Raw genomic sequence first — 21,162 nt, forward strand, 5'->3', positions numbered from 1 at the left:
AACGCAGACTTTTCCGATTCGTGCAGTGAAATAAACTCTTAACTCCTAGACACAAAGTAATGAACATTTGTTATTTCTGTATGACACTGCCATGTCTTCCCTTCTTTTTCTACTTTTGTAGCCTACTTTAAAAGAATTCCAAGTGTTTCCACCTTTAATCAAATGAATCTTTCAGAGCTTTAAAAATGATTTTCTGGTGCTTTTATAACTTTAACATCTCCCGTGAAATCTTTAGGGACTGTATAAAATCTAAGTAAAAGTATTCCTAATCCTTTCCTATTATCATCTCTGTTTACTGTGCGGCAGCACCACAGATTTCTGAATTCTAAATACCTTAATTATTTAGCAGTATATCAGAATAATACGTAATAAAAAGAGACAAATCATCATGTTTTTTTCAAGAGGGAGTGCATCATACCTGAGCAAATGACCTGACTTTTCCATTAGAGGCGACGCGCTGAGCCCACAGCTCACGGTGTTCACACTCAAATGAAATGCAGATTTCTTTTTGAACATTTGACAGACATTTAAATATAGAAATGGTTCTGTGGGCCCTTCCAGTAGCTTTGAAAAACCACAATTCAGACCAAAAAGGACAGCAAAGTTTCATCAATAGATTAGGCTGCAGTCCTAACCCCACTTACCTGGGAGTAAGCCCCACTGAATTCAGGAGGAAGTAGACTTAGTGAGGGTTGTGTTATATAGCTTTAGATCAAACCCTGTGTTGGCCAGGTGTTTGGGACTACAATTCCCATCAGCCCCATGCTGTGTGGAGCTCATGAGACTTGTAGTCCCAAACATCTGGAGAGTGCAACTGTACTGTACAAGCATTCTTTAGTTTTAGCAATTTATTTAGATTTTTTTTTTTTGCAGTACTATAATTAGCCAAAGTCTGAATGAGGAACCTCAGGGATATGAGTGCTCCATCAGTGGAGAGCATCTCTTCTCCTGGGGTGGCACCTACACCCCAGAGCAGCCCTGGATTGGCTCCCAGAAAGCTCCATGGGTGAAGTAATTGTGCAGCAATGTTCTTGGGCACAAGCCTGCGATAGCTCAGTCGAGCCCCACATTGGGCAAAAGATTACTTCATTGCAGGGTGTTGGACTAGATTACACTCGGGGTCCCTTCCGACTCTAAAATTCTATGATTCTATAGTGCAGACCCCAATGCCAGCCTTCTTTGTGTTACTGATCCCACCACCAGTTAACTTTGTGGAAAAGGAAACAGGCTGTTGGGGTTTGGGAAATTGCTTGGGCACCATCACATTCTCAAAGATGGCAACAGGAATCTATCTATCTATCTATCTATCTATCTATCTATCTATCTATCATCTATCTAATCTATCATCTATCTATCTATCTATCTATCTATCTATCATCATCTATCTATCTATCATCTATCTATATAACTATCTATCTATCTATCTATCTATCTATCTATCTATCATCTGTCTATCATTTATCTACCTATCTATCTCTATCATCTATCTATCTATCTATCTATCATCTATCTATCTATCTATCTATCTATCTATCTATCTATCTCTATCTATATCTATCTATCTATCTATCTATCTATCTATCTATCTATCTATCTATCTATCATCTATCTATCTATCATCTATCTATCTATCATCTATCTATCTATCTATCTATCTATCTATCTATCTATCATCTATCTATCTATCTATCTATCTATCTATCTATCATATCTATCTATCTATCTATCTATCTATCTATCTATCTATCTATCATCTATCTATCTATCTATCTATCTATCTATCATCTATCTATCATCTATCTATCTATCTATCATCTATCTATCTATCATCTATCTATCTAATCTATCTATCTATCATCTATCATCTATCTATCATCTGCAAAACTCTTTCTGAATTCAGATGGGGGGTGGTCTTACCCACCACTAAAAAAAAAGTGTGCATCAGGTATCAGAAGTCTGAGAAACACTATCTTAGATGAAGAGGTAACTGATTTTGTTTTTTCCTCAGAGCACTCAGAGAAAAAGAGGCCTTCACAAACAAAATTTACACTGTTCTGAACATTAATGGTCAATAGCATGAAATTATATACAACTATAGCAGAAGGGAAAACAAAATGGAAAGGGAATCTAGGCCTCTCAATCAATATCTGTCCCTGTACATATTTTTTCATGGTTCAATCGCTTTTTGCCTTCTGCTCTTCAACATTCAAGCATTCTGTAGTATTAAAAACAGGTGAATGATTATAACTAAAATCCAAATCCCACTGGGGCCCAGAATAAACCTCCCCATTCAACGTGTTTCTTCAGTGCAGTTAAATGGCATTCGGGGAGCCTGTGGGCATTTTACTTTGAATATAGTATTGCTGTTATTCCCAAAGCGTGTGCCAGAAATTACTCGCTCTCATGGGACTCATGTTCCCACTTTCAGAAAAGGCTGCCCACTGTATCTCTGCACCATCTACAGTTCTTTTTTGGTCTTTCTTCATAGTCTTCCGAGGCCCATTCTGTCCTCCATTTGCCCACTGAATGTAAGGGTGTCTCTTCTGAAGTGGGCTAGAGATGTAGCATAACTAGCCTCAGAGAAGTCCATCTTGTGTTTTTGCATAGGGGATTGTTCCGTGCTTGCTGTGGCAAGCTCAAGAGAGCCCTGTTTCAGTTTTCCTCTTCCTCTTGCCAATGAGAGTATATGGGTATGCAGGCAGATAGCACAAGGAGCCATCACAGGGAGTGGGGATCTCTGATATCCTCTTTCAACCCGTGCTATGCTCTCTACCTATGTACCCTGCAAATTATTTGTGCTCTGAAGTTACTTGCATGGCACATGGAGGCAGGGCTGTATGGGGACTTGGGAGGCATGCAAAGATTGTGTTGCCTGTGTGTACCCACAAATTGCCCAGTGGCAAATTGAACAGCTATCCCAACTGCCAAGGCTCTATGACTCCTGTTGGACAATTCCCCATGTGGATGCTGTGCTCATACTCAACTGGAAGAGCCCTGTTGGGATTATCCTTTATTATTATTATTATTATTATTATTATTATTATACCGCCCTATACCTGGAGGTCACAGGGTGGTTCACAGAATAAAATCAAGATATAAAACCACAAAATATCTAATAAAAATAAAAACAACAACCCAATAGCCACCCGCAAAAAACCCCACATTTTAAAAGGGCATAGGATGTAAATTGGATCAACCAAAGGCCTGGTTAAAAAGGCACATTTTTGCCTGGCGCCTAAACGTGCCAGGCAAACTTCCCAGGGGAAAGCATTCCACAGACGGGAAGCCACTGCAGAGAAGGCCTGTTCTCGTGTTGCCACCCTCCGAACCTCTCGAGAGATAATGAGTTGAATCCACAGTACAATAGTTCCATGTAGGTCCCATAGAAATTAATCTGAAAAATTTGTTCCAATTTAAGTGAATCCCCATTCATTTCAGTGGCAACTAAATTCCTTCAATCTGGATTTAGCCCCCTGGATATTCTCAAATGAAAATGTTTCTGAATTTCCAGGTAGCCTATTTTCCATTGACGTAAGTACCTTTAATATTCTTCATTTTTGGACAACCACATTATATATATGTCTGTGTTGCCTCCTTCACACATTTACTCAAACATTTCCCTTTACTTAAAAATAATAATCATCTCACGGTGTAAACTATAGTATCCAGAAATTCATTTGTAATAGGATGCTCCCTGTTTAAACATATACAAAGATAGTCCTTTTGTCCAAATAATGTTCTGGTTGCCCTCAGCCATTGAAACCACCAGTTATCTTCCCCATCCTTTACTATAAGTAATGTCCTGAGTTTTTAATCTCAATGAATAGTTCATAAATCTTTTGCAAATTTTAAAGGTCTCTGCCTGGAAGCAGCTAAGTCTTCTCCTTTCCTCTAAACAAACAAAGGCTTTCAGAATTGGCCATGAGCTGAGATAGTGGGTGCTCAGTGATCAAACAGCCCCTTGTTAATGGCAGGCAGTTTCTATATATAGATACTGAATAGCCAAAACTAGATATTTCCCCCAGTAACCATAGCAGTTAGAGAGTTAGGGTAAGACCTTTTTCCTACTTCAGCACGGTGGTGACCCATATCACTTTCAATTTTTTTCTGTACCAGTGGACTGTTGATTCAACTTAGTTTGTTGATTAATTAGGCACATGCTATCTGCAAAAAAAAGGGACACGTGTGACGCTGTGGGTTAAACCACAGAGCCTAGGGCTTGCCGATCAGAAGATCGGCGGTTCGAAACCCCGCAACGGGGTGAGCTCCCGTTGCTCAGTCCCTGCTCCTGCCAACCTAGCAGTTCAAAAGCACGAAGTGCAAGTAGATAAATAGGTACTACTCTGGCAGGAAGGTAAACGGTGTTTCCGTGCGCTGCTCTGGTTCGCCAGAAGCGGCTTAGTCATGCTGGCCACATGACCTGGAAGCTGCATGCCGGCTCCCTCGGCCAATAAAGCAAGATGAGCACTGCAACCCCAGAGTTGTCCGTGACTGGACCTAATGGTCAGGGGTCCCTTTACCTTTGTGTGCAAAATGCACTGGTTCCATTCATTTCAAATGCATTGTGCCTCTTTCCTACTCTTTCCAGTGTCTTCCACTGTGAGAGACAATATGGTTGAGCAACATCTGGAGGGCCATAGGCTCCCCACTCCTTTCACACACAGTTTTCATATATGGTGTTTGTCGGCATCTGTCTACCTCCAGAGAAAATGGAGTGTGCCTCTGGGGGGTGAAGTTCAACCACTGCATTATCATCACTGAAGTGACCTCTCTGGAGTGCAAGCCTGGGCAGTGTGTCTGGAGGTCCTGGGCTGCCTAGATGACAAGACCCCTCTCTCTGCCTCACTGATGTGGTCCAAAGGAAAGCCGAGTAATACATTTGGCACCAGCTTGGCTGCAGGAGTTGCCAGAAGAAGGTCTACAAGGCACCTTCCAAGAATCTTAGGGGCTCCACTTTGGTGGGAAAGCATTAAAAAAAGGACTGCTCCTCTGTAGCCTAAAACAATACATTCCACAAGTAAAGGTAAAGGGGCCCCTGACCATTAGGTCCAGTCGTGACCGACTCTGGGGTTGTGGTGCTCATCCCGCTTTATTGGCAGAGGGAGCCAGCGTACAGCTTCCAGGTCATGTGGCCAGCATGACTAAGCCGCTTCTGGCAAACCAGAGCAGCACATGGAAACACCGTTTATCTACCCGCTGGAGCGTGCTAGGTTGGCAGGAGCAGGGACCGAGCAACGGGAGCTCACCCCATCGCGGGGATTCGAACTGCCGACCTTCGGATCGGCAAGTCCTAGGCTCTGTGGTTTAACCCACAGCGCCATTTCTTGTACAAAACCCTTGAAATCTCAGGGTCAATGGATAGGTGACCCTATTAAGGCATTAGTCTTAAGATATGAGGAGGAGGAATAGGGATGAGTGGTTTAACCCACAGCGCCACCCACGTCCCACAAGTACACCACACTATTCCACAAGTAGACCACACTATTGTTTGGAATGCTTATCCGTGGCTCATGATGAAAGAAAGTGACCGCTCTTCACATCAAATGGAGGGCGCCCTTTGCATGCCCACGCATAGCACCCCTGATCCTACAAGACTCCTGGCAGAGCACTCCTGGACTGCCTCCGCAAGTCGCAAACCTTGAGGTGCCCACCAAACCTCAGTTCAAAGAACCAATTGTGACTGGGGAGGTGTAGCCAGGGGAGTGGACCAAGTAAGGGTTTGGTCCGCTCTTTAAGCATAAAAGGGGGTGAAGCCTACCCTGGTTGTGTGCAAGGGCATTGTGCTGGCAAAAACAGTGATCATGGACTTGGAACAATTCCATGCCATGCACCCTAGCATTTCCATCCGTTGGTCAGAACATATTCCACGTTTGCAATGGTGGGGCGCTCACAAACCATCCAGGCTGAATTCCACATTGGAAAAAAATTAACAGGACTATCCACTCGGCAATCTTGCGTCTTGGGGGCCGAGTCGTGAAGCATCTGGACATTAAAACCTACAGAAGGGATATTTTTAGGCCTGACGGAGTGCACCTTACCACCACAGGAAAGGAACACTGATTGGACAACATCAGGCATGGCCTCCTGGAATGGTTGTTGGACTGTTAAGGGTTTTTTCAGGTGTAGGTAGTCTTCGTGGCGAGACCACAATTTTGTGGTCTCAAGTGGTGGTGATAGGCCTTGGGCAGAATCCTTTAGTCTATCTTCCCTAAAGGGGTGGGTGTATGAAGCAGTGACTGCCCCTCCCCCGTGGTGGCGATCCCAGGGTTCCCCTTTAAAGGGGTTGTGTTGAGGGGAGTCAGTGGCAATACGCTGAAAGGTTGTCACTGCACTCCCCTGTGTTGCAGTGAAATGGGGGGCGGGCTGTCTGCTTAAACATACGTCTTCCAGAGCCAGCCCAATCCCCAAACAGATTGGATGACCCTGATGTGCCCCAGATGCCTGGCTGGGGACTGGGAGGTATATACTTAGGCCCAATGCCTAAGCCAAGGTCTTCCTACATCTGAAAGTTTAATAAAGTTGTGGCCAATTTTAATCCCATAACACAGGCATGTCCAAAGTCCGTTTCAGAGGTTTAATCCAGCCCCTGTGGCAGTTTATTTACTGGGGTGAAATCCTAAAGAAACCCTCAAAAACTTCAATCCTAAAAGAAGCTCAACAACTCCAACTCTAAAAAAGTTCAACAACTTCAATCCTAAAAAAAAAGCTCAACAACTCTGGTTGGCCTTCTGGTCAGCCCCCACGGCCCTTCACTTCATCAAATCTGGCCTTCTTTGAAAAAAGTTTGGACACCACTGCCATAACACGTTGTCATGAGTCATTATTCCACCTGGGTGTTGCCTGGGGGTCTCCGCCTGGGCGCACAATATTTCACAAATGCCTCCCAGTCTTGGAGACTCTCCCCTGTGACTTTCTTAACGCAATGTCTTCCAGCAATGAAATAATGCCGGCGGATGGAAATTTTCCAAGAAGAACATCACTTTTGGTGTCTCCAGATTGCCAGTATTTTGCAAGAGGTGTTCAAGGGCATTGTTATGTACTGAGTTGAATAGGATCCAGCAGTCTGATTGGTCCTAGAACAATAGGATCCAAAATGCAGCAGTCTGATTGGTCCTAGAACAATAGGATTCAGAATGCAGCAGGCTGATTGGTCCTAGAACAATGCGGCAGTATGATTGGTCCACAGGAGCCACCCAATCCAGCTCCAGGTGGAAGTGAATCCACAACCTGATTGGCCTACAGAAGAATCCCGGAATTAGCCAATCACGTGGGGCCCATTGTGTAAATAATGTATATAAAGCAGACATCTTGGGGGAACTTCCATTCCTCCTCACCACTATAAGCTGAATAAAGAGCATGAAATCCACTCTCGACTCTGAGTATATTTCAGGCATCATGGAACTTTAGGTTTGTAGAATTAAAGCACATTGAAGGGGCTCTGTCTCCTTAACACAACAAATCAACTTGATAAAAGAACCAGGCTTTTTGTAGTTTGGAAGGTGATGGGGAAATGCATTGAAAAGTGTGGAATGCATAAATGGCTAATGGGAAGATGTGTAAATACCTTGCAGAGAAATCAGGATGGGTGCAGGATGAATATAAGCGCCATACAAACAAATCAGAATAAATGCTCAGTCAAGACTGGATATGCGGTAGCCTCTGTGTAGGCAAATATTTCATCTGAAGGAGCCCTCTCTACTTGTTTATATTAAAAAAATTGTAATGGTTGAAGATGATGCAAGGAGAAAAATGGTTTAAGGAAGGAATGGAAACTTTGAAACACCAAGTCAAGTGTATCAGTGATTTCAATAGGACGAGAAATGATGACCTAACTGATGTTATGCTAGGAATAAAATAGAAATATGCTGAGGCTAGGCCAAGCCTGGATGGGAGACAGAAAAGCTTAGAGAAACTATTACAGAATGATAGCTGAACATCATGTTAGCGTGACAGGAGATTCTGAGCACACACAAAGAAGTTACAGTGACAGAGTTTTTCAAGGGCTCCTAACAGTTCACTGAAGATGCAGTGGCAACCAGTTCCATCCATGCAATAAGCAATGTTTAAAAATAACACCCCTCTTGAGCTGACAATCATTGTGCAAGAACAAAGATTTGTGCGGATGAAAGGAAGGAAAAGTTCAGTGATATACAGTGACTGTTCATAGTGAGGTTGACAGGAATTTGTACTTCTGTCCAGACGCTGCTTATTTCACTGTTTCCCAAAATCCTGATAGCTGAGGCTCATTTTCCCCTTGAATTAAAACTGGAGACATACTTTATTATTATTTTTAACACCTGAGATGGTTTGCTTTCAGAGTGTGGGAAGACAAAGGTTTACCTGCTCTCTCAGAAACCCACCCTCCTGTGTTCTACATGGGCATTTCATCAGCTACTTATTTTTGCAATATATATATATCACACCTTTTGCATAAGGAAAACAAGATAGTGATAAAAACAGCAATGACTAAAGAAGCAGAAGGAAAGGTAAGGATGCTCTGGTGACTCATAATCCTAACATAGCAGGCACCCCATTAAAAGCTGGAACCAGTTATCAAATGCCATTAAAAGCCAAAGAACAGGATTAACTTCCTGGCACCCAAAGAACAGGAAAGAAAGAAGCATGATGGGTTCCCCCCCATAACTTGGGGTGCTTCCAGGTGACTTGTTACTGAGCATTCATCCTGATTGGATTAGATGATGTGTGTCAAAGCAAAGGTTACCCCATAATTTTCAGTGCATTTCCCCCTCACTTTCCTTATTGCAAAAAGTCCAGAATTCCTCAGCATCACCTACACTGGTGGGCATCAGTTCTCCAGGGTCTCAGACTTGTGGTCTTTTCCAGCGGCACTTGGAGCTGCCAGGGATTGGATTCTGGGATCTTTTGCATCCAAAGTACATATTTTGGCATTGAGTTATGCCCCTCCCACAAATATTTTGGCCATGGAGGGGTTTGAATCAGGGGTTTGAACTCCTGGGTATATGTTTGCTTGCACCTCAGGGTCCCAATTGACCCAGTGCAGACATAGATTTTGTTCTGTGTTTTCTTCCAGTTCCCACTATTAATAGTAGCCTGAGTATAGTTAGCAAATTCACATGAGCAAATAAATGTTGGTGTCATTAAAGGTAAAGGGACCCCTGACCATTAGGTCCAGTTGTGACTGACTCTGGGGTTGCGGTGCTCATCTCACTTTATTGGCCGAGGGAGCCGGCGTACAGCTTCCAGGTCATGTGGCCAGCATGACTAAGCCGCTTCTGGAAAACCAGAGCAGCGCACGGAAATGCCGTTTACCTTCCCGCTGGAGTGGTACCTATTTATCTACTTGCACTTTGACGTGCTTTCAAACTGCTAGGTTGGCAGGAGCAGGGACCGAGCAACGGGAGCTCACCCCGTTGCAGGGATTTGAACCGCTGACCTTCTGATCGGCAAGCCCTAGGCTCTGTGGTTTAGACCACAGCACCACACACCCTGTTGGTGTCATTAGAGTCATAGCAAATGTATGTGTTGTAAAGGAGTTATTATTTTCAGTCATGATTTTACAAAGTAGCACCAGAAAGGGTGGGCAGGAGGGGAGAGGATTGTTTGCCATTGTTTTCCTTACTTTGCCAACACACACTATAAGGTGACGAGTATATTTTTAATCTGAAGAAAGCTACTTAACGTTACAATGCCCATTCATGGAATTAATGTATATTCCCATTGTTGATTTATAATGCCATGTCGGGAACAAACTGCCAGAGGTCCTAACCTGCTTTTTAAAAGGAGTTAACAAACGAAATAGAAATACGAAACCGAAAGCGCACACAACCCTCCACATTAAACTCACATTTTACCTGTAATTTTGATCCTTTTGGGTTAAAGGAATGTTCAAATGCTTTCACAGTAGTTTTTTTTTTTTGATTGAAAGAATTTGTAATTGGATTTCCAAACATGCTGCTTTCATCTTGGGCAGTACAATATGCACTTTGATAATAACACGGCTATGTCATTAGAAAGAAATCCATTTACGAGCTTCGGCATAAAATGAGATACAGAAGGAGACAATAAAATGCTTTCTAACATAATGTACCTTATTTTTCATTGTATTCCATGCCTGCATTATGAATAAGTAATTTTATAAGTGCATCACCAATACGGTTCGCCTGATCAGTGGCTGCTGTCTGTGAGCTGTCAGCTTTCCGTTGCACCAAAACCGTTCTCACTATCGCATGAATATCTAATGAACTTTATGCAACTTTATTACAGATCAGAATCGGGGGCTAGGAACTTTTTTCATGAATTTTAAAGTCGTCTGAATGAGAAAAATGGAAACTGTCAATACCGAAAGGAGGAAACATGTGAACATCTACAAATTGTTGCATTTCCCCATCATACTGAATTGTTCCCGATTTTCATGTAAGTGTTCATTATGCTTCCATGTATTCACTGCAGCTTTTCTTTTTGTAAGTCATCTACCTGCCAGTTGTTCTCAGCTTTAGGGATTTTGTCATAGGTTTTTTTCTCCAAAGAACAGGAATGTAGGGGTTTGAATCAAGCTAAGACCATCTAGTTCAAGGGTAGCCAAAGTGTTGCCGTCCAGAGGTCTTGGACAAGTCTTCTCCACATCCCTCTGACCTTACCAACACCTTACTGTGAAGATCTACTCATAACCATGACTTTTTAGAGTTGGTGACTTGTGGAAGTCAGTTGGTAGTTCACCACACCTCAACCAGTGTGATGCAGTCTTCAGAGATTTCCTGCTCCCAGCAGAACAGCTTCTTCCAGAGTCCCCAGTTAAGGGGAAAACTCATCTCCCACACAGCTCAAAGTAACAAAGTGTTCATGGTCTCCAGACACAAGACAAAGCTGAAAACTGCTATCTACCTCATAGAGTTATTCTGGTCTTTGAAGTAAAGATATATATGTACAGAGAGATCTCCTAACAACTTCACCATGCTAGCTGTCAGGGACTGGGCAGAGGAGAAATGGTGGAGACAACCTCCTCAGCCTGACCCTTCCAGAGAAGAAGAAGACAGTTCAGAATTACAATAGGGGTTTGAGGGAGGTCACAGCTCAGAGGAAGATGAGGGGAAAAGTTGGGAAATAACGGGAGAGGAGGAGGAGGAGGCAGAGCAGCTGGCAGACACGTTATCACTAGAAAGCATTCCAGACCCACCATCTCCCAGAACCCAGAGAACCTTAAAAGTAGGTGAGCAAAGAGCTTGGAGACAGATGGCTCTAAGCAGCAACTGTAAGGTGTGTGTGTGTGTGTATGTGTGTGTGTGTGTGCTGTTGATGAATGAGGAAGTGGGAGAAAAGGGGGGTGGAGAATTACTTGGGACAACACCATTATTCCAAGAGGCTGCATTCTCAAGCCTCTCTCTGTAAATATTGAATAAAAAGCAGATGGTAAGGACTTTTCCTTGTCTTATCCGTTCCTGACAACCTGCAGTGGGGGTTGGTTCCTCTGCTGCCTGACACTAACTAATGCACAGCCTCTTCCCCTGACTCTCACAGATTCAGAGTCAGACCCAGATATGCAAAACAGGACAACAGCAGGGCATGAGATGGACAGGCCATAACAACAGTACAAGCTATAATGAAAGCAATGCCCTGGAGACTATTATTCTATTATACTTCAGTGGCACCTCCAGTTGCGAACGGGATCCATTCTGGAGGTCTGGCCACATCCCGAGGAATTCGCAACCGAAGGACTGCTTCTGCGCATGTGCGCATGACGAAACCCAGAATAATACTTCTGGGTTTGCCACATTCACATCCCGAAGTTTACGTATCCAGAGGGATACGTAAGCGGAGATACGACTGTATTATAAATGGCCTCAGCTCTGTATACCTGAAGCAGCATCTCAACCACCATCATTCAGCCCAGACACTTAGGTCCAGCACCGAGGGCCTTCTGGTGGTTCCCTCACTGCGAGCAGTGAAGCTGCAAGGAACCAGGCAGAGGGCCTTCTTGGTAGTGGCGCCCACCCTGTGGAATACCCTCCCATCAGATGTCAAGGAGATGAGTAACCATATGACTTTCAGAAGACATCTGAAGGTAGCCCTGTACAGGGAAGTTTTTAATGTTTGTGCTTTTATTGTGTTTTTAATATTTTGCTGGGAGCTTCCAAGAGTGGTTGGGGCAACCTAGTCAGATGGGTGGCTTATCATGATCAATATTATTAATATTATTATTCTGCTACAAGTTTCTCATGGCCTTTAGCTAGAACAATAAAGTCATGATCTGGGCTGAGAAAAGAGCATGACAGAGAGAGAGAGAGAGAGAGAGAGAGAGAGAGAGAGGGTGGCCCCCAACTTTTGGCCCTGCCCTACCCACATTTGGCTCTGACCCCACTCACTGATGGCATGTGACTCTCTCCTGCAGGAATGCTGCCCTTAACAGAAAAAATTCTCCCCACCCTTTCCCTGAACCTTTCATGAGTTGACCAGCCTTTTAATTTCTCAGTTCTGTAGAGGGTGATTTTCTACTTACCATCCCCTTTACTTTGCCTCCCCAGTGCTTGGAGTGCATTGCAAACGGAGAACTCAGCCCGGCCAGCTTCTGCGTTGCAGCACAGTGTTTTTGTTGAAAGCTTTCCCCATTTCTCCCTTCCTCCTTTGCTGGAGACTGAGCTGCTCTCTCAGCATGGGGGAATTTAATGTCAAAGGTGAAGTTCTTCCAAGGTTAATGCTGATTGGATAGAAACCAGTGAAGCTTTGTCTATTACTGCGTTATTCACAGAGGAATATTGCTAAGAAGTGTGCACTGCCGGTGGCATTCTTTTGAAAGCCTGGCTATGCCATTGCTGATCATCTCATTCTGTGGTAGAGAATTCCACAGATCATATACTGGATAACAAACATTTATTTTGATGCGTTTTAAGTCTGTTGCAAATTTATTCATTGCTTGCCCGTAATGCTCAGTATTGTCTACACTGATTGGCAACAGTTTTCCAGGGTTTCAGGCAGGGAATCCCAACAATTTGGGACCTTCAGCTCTGCCATTGACACACAAGCTTTCTTTGTAGTATTTGTAATATTTGAAACTGGGATTAGCCGAGAGAAATCAGAATATTGCTTAAGGAGTTATGCACATTAAAAAAGAGAAGAATCTGAAGATAAGCATAGCAAGAGCCATTTCGACTCAATACTGAAATTTTAGGGAAGAGCATGTCAAGTTAAATGATATGTTTCAGGAACAGGGGAAAAAATGCATTTTTTTTTTGAAGCAGAAATATTCTGAATGTAAGGGGAAGCCTTAGAAACTAGTACACAAAAGGGACAACATTATTCCTCCTATTTTGAAAGATGAAAGTGAAGGAGGAGAGGATGGTTAAAATAGCTGAAGGAAACAAAATAACATTTTCTGTTTTGATAAGAAAGTTTATGAGGTTGATTCAGATCCTACAACCAAAAAATGTTTCTGGTTGCAGGCCCAGGGGCAGTGAGTCCACGACTGTTGAAGCCCTCAGTGAGACAAGTTAATAAAGGCACAGGACAACGAACATGGGTTTGAATAGGCCATAACTTTTACTGATTACAGGTAAATCATTTTCACAGAATCAGAATTGCAGAGTTGGAAGAGACGATGAGGTTCATAGTTTGCCCAACATGGGGCTCAAACCCACGACCCTGAATTTTGGAGTCTCAAGCTCTACCAACTGAGCTATCCCAGTCAAAGTTGTAGGCACTGGGTATGTATCCTGAATCAAGCAGCCCAGCTGCTGGTTGATTATTTTGGTCAGGTCGACTCTGGATTAAAGGTCACTCTATGACATGCATCAAATCGGGGCAACCATCAAGGACCACCATTCTGGAGAAGTGCGTATGGCCCATCAGCCTCTGTCTGGGTATCTGGACAGGTACCCCCTCCTGGACCCCTTGCATTGGGGGATGGGCTCCCAACCCCCACCTTCAAGTAGGGATCCAACCCAATGCCTTTTCTGCCACCCAAGCTGGCCCCTTCCTGTTGGGTCACTGCCAAACCACATCTGCCAAACCACATCTGCAACCAACTCCAAAGGGGGTTGGCAATATCTCACTGTGACGTTAACATATAAGAGAGTAAAAGGTAAAGGTAAAGGGACCCCTGACCTTTAGGTCCAGTCGTGGACAACTGTGGGGTTGCGGCGCTCATCTTGCTTTATTGGCCGAGGGAGCCGGCGTACAGCTTCCGGGTCATGTGGCCAGCATGACTAAGCCCCTTCTGGCAAACCAGAGCAGTGCATGGAAACGCCGTTTACCTTCCCGCCGGAGCGGCACCTATTTATCTACTTGCACTTTGATGTGCTTTCAAACTGCTAGGTTGGCAGGAGCAGGGACCGAGCAACGGGAGCTCACCCTGTCACGGGGATTCGAACCGCCGACCTTCGGATTGGCAAGTCCTAGGCTCTGTGGTTTAACCCACAGTGCCACCCACGTCCCTTATATGAGAGAGTACTGAAGGTGAAATAGTTAAACAGGTTGCCTAGTCAGGACCCAGGGGGATGGAGTCAGTGGGACTATAAAACCAGCTGGGGGGGGGCAAAGGGAGGAGTTTGTTGGGAGTTGGGTGGTTGGTTGGAGTGGGAGTGAATTGGGCTAGAGTTGTGAGTAGGTTGAGTTAGTGTAACGAAATAGGCTGAGTCAGGAACAGTTAGGGGCTAGGCAGACAAGTAAATATCAGAGAGGTGCTTTAGTGAGTGAGAGCAGGTGGTGAAAGTTATAGGCACCCCATGAATGTAATTGACGGATACTGTTTATGAAACCACACGCTTGTTAAACTGCAATAAATAAACAGAAGTTTATGTTCCGATTTAACCCTGACTGGACTCAGTATTGTCCCAGGTAGGGCCTGGGTGGTGGCAGCAAGGAAGAAAATGGTGGCACAGGGATCAATAGACGGTGAAACGTCCGGGGACTCTGTATGATCGCCACACTCACAAGCACACCTCATGCTCAGTGGATGAAAAATGCACCCCGTCTGGTTAGAACAGACTGTCATTGTTAAATGCAATGCCAGTGTGTGGAATTCCCAAACCTCCAAGCACAGCCCTGTTCATCTTTTTCCAAGCCGGTTGACCCAAGCAGGTTTCACAGTGCCCTTCGAATGCACTCCAACATATCAGACCAAAGTCAGGAAACACGGGGGGTGGGTGGGGAGCAGTATGCTAAGCCTTGAGACCCGCAGTTGCTGTAAAGGTGAGGCCAGTGCCCTTCCTGCTGCCCAGATCGCTTTCTCCAAGCTAAATAATCAGTGCGTAGGGCGGTCCCACACAATCTGTGCTGTGAGCAAAGGCTTCAGGCCATCTCAGCACATTCTTCTGCAGCCGAACCAGGTGAGATGAGCTTGTGCATCTAAGCTGAGGTGGTGACTCCAAGGCATTGCCATGACAACCGCCCAGTGCATGATGCTGCAGCCACAGATCCACATTTCCATGGGGGGCAAAACTGGAAAAAGGATAATCAGAAGGAATGGGTAAGTTTTGTGACCTTGGGTTGACCCACTGTGAAAGGAATGGGTGGCATAATCAGTGGGGTTAAGCCCACAAGCAAGCATGGCCTTCTTCAAAACTGCTATAAATTGCCACAGACGTGGCTGCTTTATATGTGTGGGTGGCAGACCTGAGTGATGCCTTTGACGGGTCCACCAGTCAGGCCACACCTCCCAGCCTGTCTTCGACTGGCCAATTCAAGGCTCCCAGAGGCCAACATGGCTGCTGGAGGGGCGTTATGTATTCAGTGGTCTGTGTTTGCCTGAGCTTGAGTCTGGACTAAGGGTTCTAAGCCCCTGTGTTCTGATTCGATGCATGATATCCAATCACAGAGCATGTCAGGATTTGGGCCTCTGCCATTGGCCCTTAAATTCTGATTTATGACTCACAGCTTGGAAGTTTAGACAGCCAATCACGTTGGGAGTGGGAGTGGCCCAGGCCTACAGAAATGTATATAAGCAGTTGTTTTGCCCCTGTTGTCCAGTTATGTAGTTCAATAAAGGTTCTTGCTGTTATCACTGTGTCTTGCCTTGTGGGAACACAATGGCTACGGCCCCCAAACGGCCCTGGCTGTGCCGGGCCACAACAGTCAAATTCCCAGGATTACCAGTGAGTGTTTTATAATCATTAGAATATTTCTTGTACTGATACACAGGGTACAGAAAAAAAACCCTTTGCATTTCCCCCGGGCAAAAAATACTTTGCTTTCAATGCTCATAAAAGCAACATTGCTGCTGGCCACAGGTAGGGTGGTGACTGCCACCCACAAGTAATTTATTTAGCAGTATCAATGCCGTAGCAAAACCAGTCTAATGTGAAGCCGGCACCTTCACAAACATCATATGAAGGATATATTGTAGGAAAGTGGAAATTCTCTACCCAGCAAAACATTTGCTTAATCCTTTTTAAAACCCCCCAACATATTTCCATTAGGGCACCTGGATCCATAACTTCATGTGATAAAATAAGTGTTATTCATATATGAGTGAACATAGTGTTTCGGTCCTTCTTGTGGGACTTGCCCCTGTTACTAGGGGACGTTTTCCTTTTACTGGAAGTGGTTAAGAAAATCTCAGCAGGCTTTGGTACAATTATCGTGGCCTGTGGTTTCCATCTTCTGCCCTCCTAGCTCTGCAGTTTCTCAACCGGTGGGAATTTAGCAAACTACTTGGAAGGAGTTCAGGTCAATCAGGCATCAAAATCTACCTTCTTCTCACACACTAGACAGTACTGACGCAGTCTGAAAGCTGCACTGTGCCTTTTCACACGGTGTGCTCACCAGGGACAGGAGCACCAGGGTTGGGAAATGGTGTCCAAAAATAAACACCTTTCAGGACTTTCACGGTAGGGCCTCTCTCTCTCTGTCTCTCTCTCTCTCTCCTGTCCTGGAAACTGAACACAGTATCTTCTTTCTTCAGCCGCAGCATCTCTGTTAGGATTAGTTGTATGTGGTAATCAGGAAGAATGCAATGCAGTTATGAAGTCCCAGCACACAAGAGAAGGAAAACACGCCTCCCTTTTTCGTTTTGTGCAGATTAAAAGTACAGGGGACGAGCTGGGAAAGAAATACTTCAAAAAGAATTTGAATTCGGTGTTCCTGAAATTGGTTGGAATGAAAAGCGCAAGTCACAAAATCATAGAGTTGTAGATCTGGAAGGGACCCTGAGGATCATGTAGTCCAACCCCCTACAATGCAGGAATAGGCAGCTGTTCCATATGGAGATTGAACCTGCAACCTTGGCGTTATCAGCACCATGCTCTAACCCACTGCGCTTTCCAGGCTAGTCTCCTCCACATGTTCCCTCAAATCTAGCAGAACGGGACTTGGGATTCAAATAATGGATTGCATTCTAAGATAAGTTGCCCATCTACCTTTCCCTCTGTAGCCACCTGACTCTCCTTTGGGTGAAGAGGGTCCCTCACAATAGGGTTGCCATACGTCTGGAATTTCTTGGACATTGCTGGGATTCGGCCATCCGAAACAGTGTCTGGACAGAAAACGCTGGAATGTCTGGAAAAACCAGCAACTTTTTTGTCTGGACTTTCACTTTTTGAAATATGGCAACCCTACCATGACTGAGGGATGTGGGTCTAAACCACAGAGCCTAAGGCTTGCTGATCGGAAGGTCGGCTGTTCGATTCCCCGCGATGGGGTGAGCTCCCGTTGCTCAGTCCCAGCTCCTGCCCACCTAGCAGTTCAAAAGCATGCCAAAAAGTGCAAGTACCGTAGTTTTCACTCCATAAGACGCACCTAGTTTTTAGAGGAGGAAAACAAAAAAATATATATTCTGAACGCAACAGTGGGTGCGTGATTTTTTTGGTGCAGGCTGTAGACATGGACATGCTATGTGATCTGATGGTGAATTTGGGGTGACCCAATGTAAAAATTCTGAGGTTCCATGGGCTTTTACCTTCTACCTCCCAGTCAGCCTCCGATGTCCCTGATCTCTCTTCTGATTCCACCAATCAGCTGTTTCCTTTCTACACTCCCTTCCCTCTTGTTTGCCTTAGTGTCTTTTCCTTAGCTGGAGCAGTTTTTTGCTCCTCCTTTTCTTCTAATTTCTCTCCTTATTGCTTTAGTCTTCCTGTTTACCCCCTTTGCAAGTTTGCTGTCTTTACCTCCCCCCTCCCAGGCAGCCTCCTTTATCTCTAGCGTCCCTTAGCTCTCTCCCCGATCGGCAAACGATCAGTGGCTTTGTTTCAACACCAATTCCCATGGCAATTCAGCTCCAGGGACCATGCATTCACTCCATATGACGCACAGACATTCCCCCTTTTTAGGAAGAAAAGATTACGTCTTATGGAGCGAAAATACAGTAGATAAATAGGTACCGCTCCAGCGGGAAGGTAAACAGCGTTTCCGTGTGCTGCTCTGGTTCGCCAGAAGCGACTTAGTCATGCTGGCCACATGACCCGGAAGCTGTCTGAAGACAAACGCCGGCTCCCTCCTGCTGCCTGAGGTGCTTGCCTCACCTTGCCTCTTGGGTGGGCTGGCCCTGTGAAGATTCCACACGTGGGCCTAAGCGGACCTTAGTTCAGGAGGATCATCCTTAAGGCAGAGTCATTACAGGTCAGAATCTGAAATGAATACTTCATCTGAAGGAGGCCTGAAGAGGGAAGACAGGCAGCAGGAGACGGAAAAGTTGATGGACATGGATGCTGGAAGACTGGAAAGGACTGGATAGAGGCTGGATAGAGAGGCAGACAAACAAGTAGAGATACCTAGAGAGATGAAGGAGTCCCACATGCAAGCCTAGTTTTTTGGGCAAAGGTTCAAGCCTGACTGGGGGCAGTTATTTAATAAACAATAATTAACGTAAGTGATGATGATGATAACAGGCCACATCAGAGGGCAACTAGTGGGCTGTGTGGAAGGTGGTAATTGGGAAGAAAACACTGCTCCTTTTCTTCAGTCTGGAGAGTTCATAATGAAGTGTACCCAGTGTAGTATCACCATCATTTTTATTATTAAATTTTATATACTCCTCTTCACTTGATGGTCATAGGGAGGTTTACAACATAAAACCTCAAAATAAAAATACAAAACATAATAACAAAAACCAATACCCCCACCCAGTGCACAAATCAGAAGACACCTAGTTCAACATCCTGGATGACCTGATTGTAATTCACTGCTGTTCTGGATGATATCCTCATTGCTACCGCATAGTTCCTCAAAGGACCTGTGAAAGCCTTTGATTGAAACTGGCTTTATCCAGCTGTGCAATTCTGGAAACAGTCATTTTTAATTCATTTTTTTAAAAATGATATTTATTAAAGTTTCAGATAAAAAGAGACACATCAATAAAAAAGAATTTAAAAGTAAAAAGAAAAATACACAATACAAAATACAAAAAGAAAAAAAGAAAAAACAGTTAAAAACAATTCCATCTTTTCATCACTACTTTTGAATTTACTTATTTTCTGGACCTCCTCATACCTCCCTCTTTTGTATTCCAATTCAGTTTGTTTGTCCAGCAATTCCTTTCCCTCTTTTTTAATCCCAATCCTTAATCTTAATATAATATAACTTTAAATTTTTACATATTAAAAACCAATTTTCCATTCTTTTAGCCTTTTTAATCCTAATCCTTAATCTTGATCTATATATAATTTTAAAGCCTGTACAGCTAGAAGCCACTTAATTTCAATCCAACATCACTCTAACATTCATTAATTTTGCAGTATTTCTGTAAGTAATCTTTGAATTTCTTCCAATCTTCTTCCACCGACTCTTCTCCCTGGTCACGGATTCTGCCAGTCATTTCCGCCAATTCCATATAGTCCATCAACTTCATCTGCCATTCCTCCAGTGTGGGTAGCTCTTGTGTCTTCCAATACTTTGCGATGAGTATTCTTGCTGCTGTTGTGGCATACATAAAGAAAGTTCTATCCTTTTTAAACACCGATTGGCTGACTATGCCCAGGAGAAAGGCCTCTGGTTTCTTCAAAAAGGTATATTTAAATACCTTTTTTAATTCATTATATATCATTATATATAATATATATATATTATATATCATTTCCCAGAAAGCCTTAATCTTTGGGCACGTCCACCAAAGGTGAAAAAATGTACCTTCAGTTTCTTTACATTTCCAACGTTTATTATCGGGCAAATGGTAGATTTTTGCAAGCTTGACTGGGGTTATGTACCACCTGTATATCATTTTCATAATATTCTCTCTTAGGGCATTACATGCCGTAAATTTCATACCTGTAAATTTCATACCTGTGGTAAATTTCATACCACAGTCATTTTTAATTCAAAGGACCAGACCCCAAAATGTGACTACAGTGGTACCTCAGGTTAAGAACTTATTTCGTTCCGGAGTTCCGTTCTTAACCTGAGGTACCACTTTAGCTAATGTGGCCTCCTGCTGCCGCCATGCGATTTCTGTTCTCATCCTGAAGCAAAGCTCTCAACTCAAGGTACTATTTCTGGGTTAGTGGAGTCTGTAACCTGAAGCATCTGTAACCTGAAGCGTCTGTAACCCGAGGTACCACTGTATTTATTTGGAATGACCTGATAGCTCCTTCTTTCTCTTTAGGTCAGGAATGGCCAGACTTGTCCCTCCAGCTGTTAGGACTACAATTCCCATCATCCCTGTCCACTGGTCCTGTTAGCTAGGGATGATGGGAGTTGTAGTCCCAAAACAGCTGGAGGGCCAAGTTTGGCCATGCCTGCTTTAGGTAGAAGAAAAAAGCTTTCTGACAGTGGAACAGTCTCCCTTGGGAGGTTGTGGACACTGCTTCATTGGAGGTTTGAAAGCAGAGGTTGGATGGCCATCTGCCATGGATGCTTTAGTTGAGATTCCTACATTGCAGGGGGTTGGACTAGATGACCTTTGGTTGTCCCTTACAACTCTAAGATTCTATGATTCTAAGCAGAACTTTGTGATGGTACTCAATGATATGGAATACCAGCCTCTCCCTCTCCCTCTTATTTTGCATGGCATTGCTCACTAGTGTTTAGAAACTAAATACTTGATGCTCATTCATTTACCCCCACAAAACATTGTTATATTCTGTAACAGCCTTCCCTAATCTTGTTCCCTGAAGATGTTTTGGACTACATTTGCCATGCTGGTCAGGTCTGATGAGAATTGGGAGGGCACCAAGTTGGGAATGACAGTTCTGTAGTAAATATCAGGCTTGGTCAGTTATGTTCCATTTGCATTTTACGGAATCTAAAGCCATTTAAACGTTG

General features: G+C 44.0%; 1 long non-coding RNA gene across 2 annotated transcripts in view; it reads left to right on the forward strand.

Moving 5' to 3' along the window:
• LOC308482105 overlaps positions 1-12,865 on the forward strand; it is a 34,572-nt gene extending 21,707 nt beyond the window's left edge. Inside the window, exons 2-3 of one of the 2 annotated variants that reach the window (XR_013989023.1) lie at positions 10,246-10,395; positions 12,501-12,865. This is a non-coding gene — a long non-coding RNA (uncharacterized lncRNA). Of the gene's footprint in view, positions 1-9,541; positions 10,396-12,500 lie in introns of those variants that run through there. The other variant, XR_013989024.1, reaches the window with a different exon arrangement.
• Positions 12,866-21,162: the final 8,297 nt, after the last annotated feature.

The sequence above is a fragment of the Podarcis pityusensis genome, assembly GCF_964106645.2.
Source record: "Podarcis pityusensis genome assembly, chromosome: 7".
Taxonomy (NCBI): domain Eukaryota; kingdom Metazoa; phylum Chordata; class Lepidosauria; order Squamata; family Lacertidae; genus Podarcis; species Podarcis pityusensis.